This window comes from Mytilus edulis, chromosome 8, assembly GCF_963676685.1.
Source record: "Mytilus edulis chromosome 8, xbMytEdul2.2, whole genome shotgun sequence".
Lineage (NCBI taxonomy): Eukaryota > Metazoa > Mollusca > Bivalvia > Mytilida > Mytilidae > Mytilus > Mytilus edulis.
This window is the reverse complement of record NC_092351.1, coordinates 69,325,618-69,338,870: the sequence shown is the minus strand read 5'-3', so window position 1 is coordinate 69,338,870 and position 13,253 is coordinate 69,325,618. Positions and strand designations below refer to the sequence as shown.

At 32.9% G+C, this 13,253-nt stretch overlaps 1 long non-coding RNA gene across 2 annotated transcripts in view; it reads right to left on the bottom strand.

The window, feature by feature from the left end:
- Window positions 1–13,253, bottom strand: part of LOC139486131 (uncharacterized) — a 57,390-nt gene that overhangs the window by 10,649 nt on the left and 33,488 nt on the right. Inside the window, exon 1 of one of the 2 annotated variants that reach the window (XR_011655485.1) lies at window positions 11,021–11,476. The exons of the other annotated variant lie outside the window; for it this stretch is intronic. This is a non-coding gene — a long non-coding RNA (uncharacterized lncRNA). Of the gene's footprint in view, window positions 1–11,020; window positions 11,477–13,253 lie in introns of those variants that run through there. 2 annotated transcript variants of the gene reach the window in all.

Sequence of the window (13,253 nt, the reverse complement as noted above, 5' to 3'; positions counted from 1 at the left end):
CCCCATCCCCCCAAAAAAAACCAAACAAACAAACCCGCAATACTATTGTCATTCTTATAGTCAGCACTCAATTTTTCACAAACAAATGTGTTTTAAGCTGCTAAAGACATATGATTCAAACGCTCAGAAAGTCCTTTCTTCTATATTTTTGCTCTCCATTTTTATACAAAACCTTTTACATTTTTATTTTATGGGTTATTGTTGAAGGTCGTACAATGACGTATGGTTGTTAACACATACTTTCTTTGGTTTCTTATGGAAATTTGTCCATTGACAACAAACATACAACATCATATACTTTATATAAGTATTGTATAAATTACAACGTATTTTGGCGATCTTGCAAAATGATCGTAATCCCGAAAATCGTAAACATATTTTCTTATCTTAAAAGGGGACAAGAAGGGTTCCATTAACAGGCCAATAAATAAAATCACAGTTAATTATAAAAAGAATAAAAAATAGTTTTTTTTCTCTCTCATAATAACAGTAAACAGATTCATAACAATGTCAATTTCAAGAAAGCAGACAACAGTTAATTACTAGTAGTCAATAACAGTACAGCATCAATGATCTTGACTGAATATTTGCCACTTTTAACTAAAATATAAAGGCACAGAACCAGGACATAGGAGCACAGAACCAGGACCGTTTTTCTTATCACCAGCACATCGTCAGGACAATTCCGTTTAACGAACTTGCACGACTTTTGCAATTTTATATTGTTGTAATATACTTTGCATGGTACTTATGACGCATCAGAGAAAAATTAAGCAACAAAACAGTCGTTTTATTGCCGTTCTGATACAATGTAAACAAACCCACCAGCACAGAATCAGGACCCACCAGCACCCGTCAGGACCAAATCACCAGCACAGTACGTTCTCTCGCAGGACAACCATACCCACCGTGATATACATTATTACAAAAATCAATTACCTTTTAATAATGAATTTCTCACCAACAAGCATTCATTCAAATAGTTGACAACAATTTTTAATATTGTTGGGGAATTACTATTTAGAATTGATATAAGCAAGTTATATGATAAAGAAGTTAATTTATTATTCAATGGAAAACTATTTAATTTTTTAATGAGGTTATCTCTCACATAGTTATATATATATAATGTTGATCTATTACATTTGGATTTGCATTAATCAACATACGAGGGTCTACTATTTGGTTTATATAGTATATTAAAAAAGTTTATTTTTTTTATTTTGATTGATGTCAGTCTCTTGCTTCTGGAAGGCTATATTGTTGATTCTCTCTTGAATGGGTTTTAAATACATTTTAATATCAATAGGATTTAGATTAATAAAATGAAATCCAAGTCCTGAAATAAGATTTATCATATTTATTATCCAAGAGTTATTTTTTTCAGTTTCTTTATATATTTTTAGGGCAAGTGAATTATTTGACTCAATAATTATATGAAGCCAATATTTTATTGCTGAAAATTCTATTCATATATTAGTCCTTTAAAATATTTGATTGTCAAATCTTGGAACCACCACTTTTACAAAGAGGATTATGTGCTTGATCACATTATGAATGATTAAATCAGCTTGTAAATGAAAGAAACTACATGTACATGTTGTTATGGAAATTCTATAGGTTATTTCAAAGTCAGTTTAAAATAAACAATTATCATGATTATAGATTCATAACATTCATCATATCATTAAATTTATCAAATAAAGGCAACATGCAGTTGTATACCGCCGTTCAAACAATTTCCATATTCAGCACTCATCACTTTGCTACATTCCATTTGTTTTAATTTCTCTCCAAGATGTGCAAAATTAATCTGAAATAAATATTTAATCTTTAAATGACAAAATTGTAACTTTAATGATTTATAAAGGGGACTGTAAATAACAAACACTGAAACAGACGTATCTACAAAAAAGTAATGCATGTACTTGAGAATGCAGTGTTTTATTTCTTTAAAGATAGTTCTTATTAATGAAGTATTTGAAAGTATATTTACAAATGCACAAATCTTCAGATATAATATTACCAAGCTTTACAAATTTCAGGCATGGTGATAGTTCAAATAAGTATACCGCTGTTCAAAACTCGTAAATCTATGGACAAAAAACAAAATCGGGGTAACACACTAAAACTGAGGGAAACGCATTAAATATAAGAGGAGAACAACGACACAACATTAAAATGTAACAAATACAGAAACGGATTAAGCATTAGACAAAATCCGATGGGAATAACAAATATAACATCAAAACCAAATACATGAATTTGGGATAGAAAAGTACCGTGACACGTTAAAAAAGCTAAATCAAGAAATTTAGTTTCAGATTGGAAAAAAATTAAAGGACTTAGAAATGAAGTGATAGATCTAGTAAGAGAGGCAAAACAGTCAGTACCTGATTAATTTGCACAATTCCCTAGTCGATACCCCCCCCCCCCCCCCCGGGAAAGTGGTGGAGAATAGATAAGAGTGTTTGCAAATCTAAAAAATAAAGAGTCAAAATTCTTCTATTTATGTAAATGGAGAGATTCTTATTCACCCCGTTGAAAAAGCCACAGCCATATATGATTATTTTTGCTCAATATCAAGATTTGACACAGAACCGCAATTGCCTAATGTCCCACCTTTGGCACCCTATGAGCTGTCTGACATAGTAATAACAGAGCAGGAAGTGATTGAACATTCCCAAATTTTAAATATTAACAAACCAGCTGGACCTGAAAAGCTACCTCCAAAATTTCTTAAGGTAATGTTCCCATCACTGGTTACACCTCTAACATTCATAATTAATAAAAGCTTACAAACTGGAAAAGTTCCCAGTGATTGGAAACTTGAAAACGTATCACCTATCTACAAGGGTATTTAGGAGATCAGGACAGTGTCTCAACCTACAGGTCTATCTCTGTTACTTATTGTTTTAGAAATATTTTTTTAAAAGTCTTTACATAACTACATGCATGATCATGCAATATTAACTGATCAGAGTTCCGTATCAAGGATTCTACTATAAATCAGTTACTTTAATTACTTTAATTATATGATGAGATTGTAAAAAATCTGGACAAAGGGAAATATGTCAGATTTATTTTTGATGTGTCATAGGCATTTGATCGCGTTTGGCATATGGGACTTCTGTATAAATTAAGAAAATATGGAATAAAGGGTAATTTGCTTAACTGGTTCAAAAGTTATCTTTCTGAAAGACAACAATTGGAGTAAATGTTTTTTTTCTTATTGGAATACTGTCAAGGCAGGAGTCCCTCAAGGGTCAATCTTGGGCTCTTTTCTGCTTTTATTGTTTGTGAATGACATATTAGATGTAGTTACAAACAAAATAAAACTGTTTGCAGATGATACTAGAAAATATTTCAGAAGTGACAAAACATAAACATCTTTGTATAACCCTATCATCTATTGCCAGATGGGCAAGTCACATACAGTATATGTATAAAGTTTAAAGAAGAGCTATATGTAGAATGAGAATAAGTGCTCATGATCTTAGAATTGAGAAAGATAGATATAGTAAAAAATACATAGAGAGAACTCGTGCAGTCTCTATGTCATCACCGCTTATCACATGGATCAAATTGGATCACATGGAAGATGAGACCCATTTTACAGTAAATTATCTTTTATATAATGAACAGAGGAAATTATTATTTGATAAAGTAAACACTTTTTGTATTAATTTTAAAGAACTACCTAAAGATAATTTTATTATGAGATTTGATGTAATAGTTATGGAAGACACATGTTGTGTTAGGCTCTGATCCTGTCCATAACGTTATAGTATGGTATTAGGTTTCTGTTTTGTTTTTTCCAATCATATTGTGCATAATATTGTTGTAAAATGATGCCCTTTACAGGGTTCTTGATATTAGATTACTAAAATTCTTAATTCTTAATTCTTGTACGGTTACATTGATTCAGAAATCAAAGAAAACATCGAAGAACTGTAATGTAAAAAAAACTGTTTTAACAGACAGTATAGTTAATGCTATTTGAACCAACTGTGCTCCTTTTCTTGCCGACTTTTCCTTCATGCATACCATATGCATCCCTTACCAAAACGTGCTAACATTTTCCACATAAGATGCTCACGTTAAAAACTAAAATGATTGCACATTAGGTTTTTAACATGCAAATTAGGTGAGCATTTTGTGGGCAAAAAATTGCACATATGAAACTACCCTAATTTGCATGTTAAAACCTCATGTGCAAATGCTCCTATGAGCTTTTGTTTCCCATGTGCATTTTTTCAGATTGCTCATATATACAAATAACCACGTGAATATTAGTTGACCCATTTGATTTTGTTATCTAATTATTTCCAGATGATGATAAAAGTGTATCTAAAGATCAAAACAAAATGCCTGCTTCAAATAGGAATATTTTTCAAATTTAAATGAATATCTTAAATAATTTAATTTAAAATAAAACACTGACACATCATGTTAAGTGTTATTCTTTAATTACTGTCAATTAATTATGATTTTTATATTTTATTTTATTTGGTCACTAAAACCATGATGACTAAAAACATAACATTACATTTTAAAACCAATAGGTGGACTTGCAAGTGTAGTACATATTGAATGTCCGATTAAGTATAGTGTTTCAGAAAGTTTAAAAAGGAATTATCTATTATATACATGTAATACCTATTTGAAGCAATCTGCAAAATAATACTCCAATAAAGGACTAAAATTGTAATATATTTCAGAATATAACACAAAAATGAACCAGAAATAAAAATGATAACTTACAAATAATTAACCACAGCCACACTGGTTTTATCAGATTTCAACAATGCCATTTTCTTCAGATAGCACAATATAGGGCTTAACATTTTTCATATCCGTCTCCCTCCAATTATTGCATGCTTTGAATTTGAATTTACAGGAAGTACATGACTGGGCATGTCATTTTGAAAAAGCTCATATGAGCAATGATGTAGGTTAGTTTAGAATGGTTAAAAGAATGGAAAAACTTTTCAAAGTACAAAACTAACATAAAACTAACATGGATGATAAATCTCAGCTGAGGTTTGAATTGCACATGTGAGCATTATGTTAGATTTTTGTCAGTGGGCATATATGAACTACCAAACTGCACATGTGAGCAACCTGATTTGCATACAATTCTTACTTGCATCTCATGTGCTTCACATGTGAAACTTACGTGCTTTTGTTAGCAATTTCTGTATACGGGTATAACTTCACACAGAAGGTTCTCATGAAAATTAAAAAGAAGCGAGCATTTATCTTGAATTTGTTATTTTGCTATTTAGAAGCTGTCGTCAAAATAGGATTCACTTAACTTGATAAAGTATTTCTTGTAAAATGAAACGTTTGAACTTACTAAGTGGCCCAGTGTTGAAGTTGAAGTCACCACTTCTAACAGTTTACGAGATTGAGTTGACAGTTGTGGATATATTTGGGTCATGAATAACCATGGATATGCTTTAATTGTTGAAATCACACTGTCGCCATCTTTTCTCGCCATTTTCATGTGTAAAACCTAATAAGACTTATCCAGGGCCTTTCTATACTTAAGTATATACTCTAGTGTAGAAAGTCCCTGACTTATCAGATAATTTGTACTCTCCATGAGTCAACATGATCATGTAACTGTTCTGGACCATATGAGTATGTACTCATATGGTCCGACCATACGCGTATGGTCCGCCTGTACGCGTATGGTCGGGGTAATTAACACTCTGTTACAGTTTACTTTTAATACTTCTAAACTCTTCATATGGTATGACCGTTCATTAAAAGGACGCTATCATGTAGGTAATTTTATTGTAATGCCTAATAACTAACAAAATGTTTCTTGTAATTCTTTATTTCACTACAAACTTCCCAGGAGAAGGTAAAAAGCTACATCAAAAATAAACAATCATAAGTAATTGTTCCTAAGTTATTTCTTAACATGTATTGTAATTAAACATAATACAAGTAATGCAATGCAATGAATAGCTAGATCCCTTAATATGCTTAAATGTTCAAAACAAATAAGAAAACTATATTTCTCAAATTTATCAATTTGCTCCTAAATGAACCTTTATGACCAGGTGAGCAGAATTTGTAGTTTCATCATGTTCGGTTCACAACAATGCCAAAGTAAAAGATAACATCAACAATAACAAAATTATTCACACTAACAATATGTCCTAAGCGGGTTGTCCGTTGACATAGTCAGACTAAGTTTTACTATATCCTAGGCCTAGATAATATTGAATATTCTATTTAAAGTCACAAATACTCAAATGTGCATGGATGCACGAAAGTTACGAGAAGAAGTTTCTCGGTTCAATTAGCCATTTCTTTAGTATTAAACGTTCAAATTACACAGTATCGAAAAATATACATGATATGTGCCTAATCCTAATATCTTAACTGATATGAACCAGGTGCTCTGCAGGGCGCAGAAGTTGAACCCTGAACAGTTGGGGCAAGTATGGACACAACATTCAAGCTTGAAAACAGCTCTGAATTTGGATTGCGACCAAATTTTTGACATAATATAAGTTTCTGACACAAAACATATGTCAAGATCTTACAAATATATTGCGTAATATTGCAATTAAAGATTTCTTCTTTAAACTTTTCAAAAATGTGGAATTTGAGAAATTTGAAAAAAAAATTAGTTGAAAACTACCACCAAACCCCTTTTTTGTGCAATTAGTCCAAAATATGACATTTTTTTTATACATAATATACAAGTAGTGTAAGGGAGTAAATCCGAAAACATACCCAACATTGTATGTTAAATGTTTTAGAATTACATCCCTTACACTGCTTTTAAAGTGTCTTAATTGTCCATTGACCAGAAATACCTAGTTTTCCCCCTTTTTTGCCCCTTATTCCAAAACATTTTGAGCCATAAGCCCCCAAAGTCAATACTAACCATCCTTTCATGGTATGGAAACTTGTGGTTTAATTTCAGAGAGATTCATACACTTAAACATAAGTTATTGTTTGATACAAAAATCAGATTATTTTTGGCCCCCTTTTGGCCCCTAATTCCTAAACAATTGGGACCATAACCCCCAAAATCAATCCAAACATTCCTTTAGTGGTATTGGACCTTCTGGTAAAAATTTATAAAGATCCATACACTTAAACACAAGTTATTGTCTGTAAAGTAGAAAAATGCTTTTTTTGGCCCTGTTTTTTGGCCCCTTATTCCAACATATTTGGGAAAATTAACCCCAAACTGAATCCCAGTCTTCCTTGTGTTATACGGAACCTTGTGGTACAATGTCACAGAGATCCATACAGTTACACACAATTTATGAGGGAAGATAGGAGGGGTCCTGATCCCAAAATCCCATAGGTAAATGTACGGTCTTCAACATGGAGCCTTTCCTCCCACGGAGCAGCTAGGTTTAAAAGGCCCCTTTTCTCCTGGCTTGATATGTTTCACATTAAGTAATGTCGGGAATTTGTATAACTGACTACACAGTATTGATTTTTCTCATTATTGAAGGCCCATTTCCATTCTCAATTTTATTTTTTACAGAGTTTGTCTTTAGTGCCGTGTGGAGACAGTAGAGTGCCTCCCCGTGCTTCAGGTTTATGCTCTTATAATATACTAGATTATGGAGTGTGTGTCCGAGCGAGAACTGCTCTAGTTCATTACTTTAGGAATATTTATCAAAAAGTAGTATTTCAATATTCAGCCCCATTCTACTCTTTAGGCCAGCTGAAGGACGCCTCCGGGTGCGGGAATTTCTCGCTACATTGAAGACCTGTTGGTGACCCTCTGCTGTTGTTTTTTATTTGGTCGGGTTGTTGTCTCTTTGACACATTCCCCATTTCCATTCTCAATTTTATACGTTATATAAAGTTCCAAAAGGAAAAAAATATTCTGGAATATTAGGCCGTGTTCACACCAAACGCCGTGTAGAGTAAACATGTTTACAATTAGTTTAGTGAAGTGTGCACTGGTTTCACATTACATTTGTTCACATCTATACACATTGTTTAGCTACCTGTACATAAGATTTGTTCTCACTTGTAAACTATGTGTCATTTAAATGTTCATTACGTAGAACTGAATTCAAAATTTTGGAACAATTTTTCTAGCGGTAAGGGAACAACCATTTGACTTCAAAAGGGTGGATGGGGTGGGAATGGAAATATTCCGATCCCCAATTTGATAAAAAAAAAAATGATCATACAGATGATAAAAGAAATATTCTGAATCAAAGAGTTTCCCCATACATTATAGTGTTAAATATTGAAAAAAAAATGTATTTGATCACCAGCATCGAAAAAAAGGAATAAAAACGTACGCGCGAAAAAAAAAATCTTACTCAGATAAAAAAAAAATAACCCTCCCCCTTTTTAAGTTAAGTGGTTACTACTTTATGAAAGCCATTTTTATATTTTGCAGTAGTTTGAATATACTAGAGATGTCTCGATTACGCAGTAGAAAACGTTAGCTGCAGCAGCGTGCTTACAGCCGAAAAAAGGATTGAGTTATAAGGGATCTCTAAATTTTTATCTTTTCTGTTTGTTTCAAATGGTATTTCTTCTCCAAGGAGTATTTGGTAAAAGAATAGGGTCACGTTTTTTTTAATTTATTTTAAGTGTTATTTAACGGATTTGAGATACTAGACAAACATATCATTTACCCCACACTTTTTTTAGTCATGCATTTATGCGTGAATCGTTGTTTGAGTAAAGACCAGTGGCAAATATTTCTATGTACGTCAAGTCGATTCGGGAAGACCTTTTCAAATGAATTAGGCAGCAACTATTTACTTCATTTTTTAGGGAGGGAAAAGGGGGGGTAGAGGGGCGTGGGCTATTGATTTTTCCAGGACAAATTTTGGTGACAAGTCGAAATCAATTTTAGCATTATATATATATATAGTGGCAGCTGAGGGTGAAACAAACAAATTTTTTTTCAGGGCCAAAAACTGGAAACATTTTTTGTTTCCAAAACAAAATCCATAGCTCACCCCCACCCCCTTGCCTTTATGTTTTATACTCAACTATAATAGCCCCACCCCCATGCCTTTATGTTTTATACTCAACTATAATAGCCCCCCCCATGCCTTTATGTTTTATACTCAACTATAATAGCCCCCCTTCCCGAAAATCAATTGGTTCCTGCCTTATGGGTTCGGCAATGATGCTGCTTTGAGTCTTAATCAGGGGTTAATAAAGTACGCGAATTTGTTTTTAACAAAAAAAATCTGTAAAATTTAGACAACAATTTCTGTAAAGAACTATACTAATAATTATCAAAAATATCAATTTTACTCAAAAATAGTTTCCTCCTTAAATATATACACGGTAAAACTAATGTCCTAAATGCCTAGTTTTGTGTACACTTAACCTACACAAGGCCTACATTGACTATCGACTGTGTGTAGATAAAACATGATTTAAACTACATGTAAACATTGAGTTTTATCAATGGGAACGCAATTGTGTTTAGTTTACGTGTGAGTTACACTCACACAACACCGAATTTAGGTCAATGTGAACACGGCCTTATTTCCACAGGAATAAATATTACAGTATATGTTCCTAATGGAATAAATGGTATAGAATATTTGTTCCGACAGAAATAGGTATTATGACATTGTTTATAACCATGTTTCCAGTGGAACTTCTGTTAGGTGGAACAAATATACGTTGACAGCTTACTGACTGCTTAAAAAGGAGGCCCGGTCCAGTCATGCTTTGACAGTGATTCCCTGAATAATCAACCATTTTTTCCCCACAATAAAAACGGGACGGGCAATATGACCCCCCCCCCCCCTTAATCCGCATCTGCAAACTCTTTTAACAAGTATCTGTATCACATGTACACTTCAATCTCAAAATTGGATTGTCGGAGGACCGTTTTTCAAATCCTTGACCGTTACCTGTCTTACGGAAGCCGCGTGTAATTTTATTTGAATACACTGAGTCGACCTAGACTATTGACAAACTAATTTTGACTTAAGTTATAGTCTATGGCTCACTATTGACAAACTTATTTTGACTTAAGTTATAGTCTATGGCTCAATATTTAGTCCCAGTTTAAAGTTTTAGTGAAGTCCTGTTTCATAGTTCGTCCTTAATTTCCTGATTCATGGTTAATAAAGGCCGGCTATCTATTTATTGGTTAGTATTGTATTTGTCGAGTAAATGGTTATTTATTTTACTATAAAAGTCATGATTGGAACTTCCTTATATTATCAATCGTCTTATTTTTTCTTTGCCGGTACCATAAAAATGCGTTGGATAAAAACCGCAATTTTTATACGTGTGCATGTAAAACAAATTTCGTTGTAGAAGGGTCTAAAAACAGCACAAACAACATTTTCCAAAAGATAAAAAAAGTGAAAAAGTATATTTAAACAAAACGCATTTGACTAACAGGTCGAACAACTGATGATCTTTAACCCTGCTGACTGCCATTGGCGATTGCCAAATAAAATTGATCACAAGATGTAACAAAATGGATCTTAATATAAATTTAATACTAAACAGAATTTTTTTTTTTTTTTTTTTTTTAACTTGTGGCCACGATGTTATGCCACAAAAATACGGTGTCAATATTTTTTTTAGTACTTCAGATCCGGATTTCGACAATAAATGTCTCTTCAGTGATGTTAGGGATCGAAACGGTATTTGGGAGGCCATATAAAAAGTACCCTCATTTTTAGAAAAAGTACCCTCATTTTTAGATAAACTCTTGAATTTATATATAAGTTCAGTGATCTTAAATGTCGAGAACGAGTTACAGCTATTTTCCTAAAGCATGTCACGTTTAAAGGTTTTAATATGAACTTGCTTGATTTGTTTGTATAACTGTTTGCTCGAGCATTATAATTAAGATTTACACTATGATTGCACTCAATATATAGGTGGGGCTGCAGCTTGTTACATGTTATTTGATGCTTGAGAAAAAGTTTATTCAAACAAAGCAAACAAGCCAAACAAACCTTTAAACTACATGCTTTAGGAAAAAGCTCTAAAACACACGAAGACTATATACCGTATATGATACAACCATTGATAACAGAAGACTGGCTGATGGCTTTTCATTCTGACACTGCCTCAAACAAGAAAGCTACCGTCAAACATAATTACATTCGTCGCAGTCATACTGTATAGAATCATCTCTTCATCATAATATCTTGATATTACCGTCAACCTGATTTAAATGAACTTGATCAACACACAAACAATATTATTGCAAATGCAAACAAAAGCATAGACTTTGTTAAAAAAAATATCAAAACATCTATCCCAAACATAAAGGACGTCATTAAGTCTCAGGATTACCTACTTACGACACTTGTACATGTTCGACAAAAACTAGAGTATGCGGCTTGCTTGGTTTGGAACCCTCATACTGGTGAACAATACAATACACTTGAGATGACCCGGAGTGCGACTAGGTATGACTAATCGTTATCATACAGGCATGCTAAATACTCTTAAATGGCCTTCCTTTATTACAAAAACGCAGACTTAAAAAAAAAAACCCAACTAAACTCATAATGTACTTAATAAACTGAGACTACTATTATGTGTTATAGTAGTCTCAGACATAAATAATGTCTTTAGTTTTCTGTTTGAATTGTTCACGTGACCATATTGTCGCAGTGACATAAAAATTACTGTTTAAATTATTCCTTTTATCCTTTAACAATTACTCAATGGAATTAACTGCTTCCAAATGCAGAGGCGGATTTAGGGGGCCCAGGGAACCCGCCCCCCCCCCTTTTTGAGAAAAAAAATTGGTTGATTATATAGGGAATCACTGAAGCGTGACGAGAGCGGCCCCTCTTAATCAGCCAGTAGGCCCGGGCTCCCTCTTAATCAGCCAGTACTGAGTAGGCCCCCACTTATGAAAATTTCTTGATCCGCCACTGAAATGTGACCTCCTCCTCCTCCCTCTCCCACGTTAATTTCCGCGACACTAAATATTTTAGAGAAAAGTTGACACCTACAATTGTCTACAATATTGAACAGTAAACCTTAGCAGGTATGTAAATAGTTTTAACCACATGTCAATATCATGTTAGGATTTATTTATTTTTTGCTGGTACTATTCTTTTATAAATTTTTTTTTTTTATATTTTTATCCTAGTACGCATGCGCAGTAGTTAGTAAACAAAGATCAATATGATGGATTACTGGATATCACAAAAAGAAGAAGAACGAATTTTAAGTATATTTAGGGACTTTAACCTGTATTTTGCTAAGCCGACTTTTCATGTCTCTTCTGTTTATGGCTAGATTAATGTCTTTTATTGTTACCTTCGATCCACCATATTCATTTCAAGTCCAAATTTCGCATGCCAATAAAAGTTTACAAATTCAAATGAGTCGAGTATACCGGTAAATGCTATGATTGAAGTTAACCGATTAATATAAAAAAAAACACAGTACCCCCAATCCACTCCGTTGTCAATTTTTGTTTAAATTATTAACATTATTAAAAGACAGTTTTAGATGTTGCACAATTTTATATATTAATAAATGAATGAAATGAATGAAAAGATCTGAAATGTATGAGGCATGTATATGTATCATATGACAAAGCTGAATTAAATTTTAAAATTTTTGGGGAGAGGGGTGGTCTAATATGCGCACCAAACCATGGGTTAATTATGGCTATTATCTGACAGAAGCAGAAGAAGCAATAGGAAAGAAGGTTGATCTTTCATCAATTATGAGATGACAAAAAATGGTTAATCACTTAGGCATTTAAATTCAACCAATAGATTTTTTTTCAATAGAGGTGAACATAATTCAGTTCTGGTCAGTTACACCTGGAGCATGTAGCTTGATCAATTGATTTCTAAATAAAAGATTTGCATTTTTTTAGTTCTAGAAAAAAGCAATGCTTCAGTTAATCATGCGTTGTTGTTCCTGAAATGCTTTAAGTATTTACAAATACAACTGATATGTAGTTGAAAATGCTCATAGGTAAATTTCATACCATTAATTTTAGAAAAGGAAGACCCTGTATACCTTTTCTAAACACTGGTACACTCTTAAACAGGGAATACCCCACTTTTTATACCCACGTCAAAACTTTAACGTGACATATAATGGTATACAAATGTCTGGCTTCCCGCTGTCCCTTACTGTATTACTTTTTTGTCTGTCCAGAATCCACTGTCGCACTGTAACTTGAGAACCCCTTGTCCAAATTTCATGAAACTGAAGATAGTTGTTTCTTATGATGGTCAAACAATCTTTATACTTTTTGATGAAAATAGGATTTTAAC